Below are 2,431 nucleotides of genomic sequence, written 5' to 3' on the forward strand. Positions count from 1 at the left end.
GCTACCTTTTATTACAAAGAAAATAGCCATTAATGTAACAAGAGTCTCAAGCCTAAAGAGTTTCTGTATTTTAGTAACTTCTTGATAGTGAGCACTCAGAAGTCTAGCACTCTTATCAAGAACCGTTTAGTCAACAAAGAATGAGAGACTGATCACTGATTGAAATAACTAAAGAAAAGCTGAAGGCCTGAATAAACAAATGCATTTAATTGGAATAAAGGAATGTTGTTTACTAGCAATGATAATTATAAAAGTCTAACGTCACCCAGCAATGCAACAAAAAAATAAAATGTTAAATGATGTATTTACCCAATGGAATACATTAAAAATGATGCCGGCCGGGCGCGGTGGCTCAAGCCTGTAATCCCAGCACTTTGGGAGGCCGAGACGGGCGGATCACGAGGTCAGGAGATCGAGACCATCCTGGCTGACACGGTGAAACCCCGTCTCTACTAAAAAATACAAAAACTTAGCCGGGCGAGGTGGCAGGCGCCTGTAGTCCCAGCTACTTGGGAGGCTGAGGCAGGAGAATGGCGTGAACCCGGGAGGCGGAGCTTGCAGTGAGCTGAGATCCGGCCACTGCACTCCAGCCTGGGTGACAGAGCGAGACTCCGTCTCAAAAAAAAAAAAAAAAAAAGATGCCAAATACTAATCACAGGACAATGTTCACAGTATGTTAAAGGAAAAGTGTGACTACAAAATAAGTACAGTATCTCCATCAATATATGTGCACATAGAAAATGGAAGTAGTATATATACACCGACATCTTAATGGTGGTAATCTGTGGGCAGTGAAGTTATTTTAATTTTTTTTCAGTGTACTCTTTTTTTTCAGTGTAATTCTTTTTCAGTGTAATTTCTAGTTTTTCAGAAATGAACAAGACATTGCTTATAGTAAAATTTAAATTACAATAAGTGAAGATAATCTGAAGAGAATCTGAAAGGTAATTTGGAGAGAAAAAAATATGTAGCAAAGAAGAGAGTAGTGAACATCACAAAAGTGCTAAGGGAGAGTGATGTGACTCAAAGGGAGATGACCGAGGGAGGCAAGCATTATTCAGATAAAGAGCATAAGACTTTGATTCAGAAAGCATGAATTTGGGAACCCAGTTTTATAATTACCTGCTAAACCTTACATACATCCGGGGGTTATTGCGAAGTCCAAAATTTAAAAGGGATTATGTATAAGAAAGCATTTGTAGGGCCGAGTGTGGTGGCTCACGCCTGTAATCCCAACACTTTGGGAGGCCTAGGTGGGCAGATCACCTGAGGTCAGGAGTTCGAGACGAGCCTGGGCAACATGGTGAAACCCCATCTCTACTAAAAATACAAAAATTAGCCAGGTATGGTGGTGGACGCCTGTAATCCCAGCTACTGCGGAGACTGAGGCAAGAGAATCGCTTGAACCCAGGAGGCGGAGGTTGCAGTGAGCCGAGACCGTGCCATTGCACTGCAGCCTGGGTGACAAGAGCAAGACTCAAGTCTCAAGAAAAAAAAAAAGCATTTGTAAACCTCAAATGCTATGTAAAGTTAACATTCCCAACGGAAGGAAGACCCAACTGGCATGAGCAAAAAGGAATTATTTTATTGTGTATATTTATTAGGTACAACTTAATGTTTTTATACATTGTGGATCATTAAGTTAATTAACATATCCATCACCTTACAGACTTAACTTTTTTTTTTGTGGTGATCACATTAAATTCCACTCTCATAGCAATTTTCAAATACACGTTATTATAAACTATAGTCATCTTGTTATACAGTAGGTTTTCAGAACTTACTCCTCTTTTATTTATTTATTTTATTTTTTAATTAGTTTTTGAGACAGAGTCTCACTCTGTCACCCAGGCTGGAGTGCAGTGGCACGATCTTGGCTCACTGCAACCTCTGCCTCTGGGTTCAAGTGATTCTCTTGCCTCAGCCCAAGTAGCTGGGACTAGAGGCATGTGCCACCACACCTGGCTAAGTTTTTGTATTTTTAGTAGAGATGGGATTTCACCATGTTGGCCGGGCTATCTCGAACTCCTGACCTCAGGTGATCTGCCCACCTCAGCCTGCCAAATTGCTGAGATTAGAGGCTTGAGCTACCACGCCTGGCCTTCTTTTTTTTTTTTTTTTTTTTTTTTTTTTTTTTTTTTAAATAGTCTTAGAGATGGGATCTTGCTATGTTGCTCAGGTTGGACTTGAACTCAAGGGATCCTCCCACCTCAGGCTACCAAAAGTGCTGAGATTACAGACATGATCCACCTTGCCCGGCCATAATTCTCCCTTTCTAAAAGAAACTTTGGACCCTTTGACCAACCTCTTTTCCATTTCCCCACCCTAAGCCTGCCAGCTCCTGCAAACCACCATCCTATTTTCTACTTCTTCGAGTTCAACTTTCTTAGATTCCACATATAAGTGAGATCATGTATTATTTTTCTTTCTG

This window comes from Macaca fascicularis, chromosome 7 (genome assembly GCF_037993035.2).
Source record: "Macaca fascicularis isolate 582-1 chromosome 7, T2T-MFA8v1.1".
Lineage (NCBI taxonomy): Eukaryota > Metazoa > Chordata > Mammalia > Primates > Cercopithecidae > Macaca > Macaca fascicularis.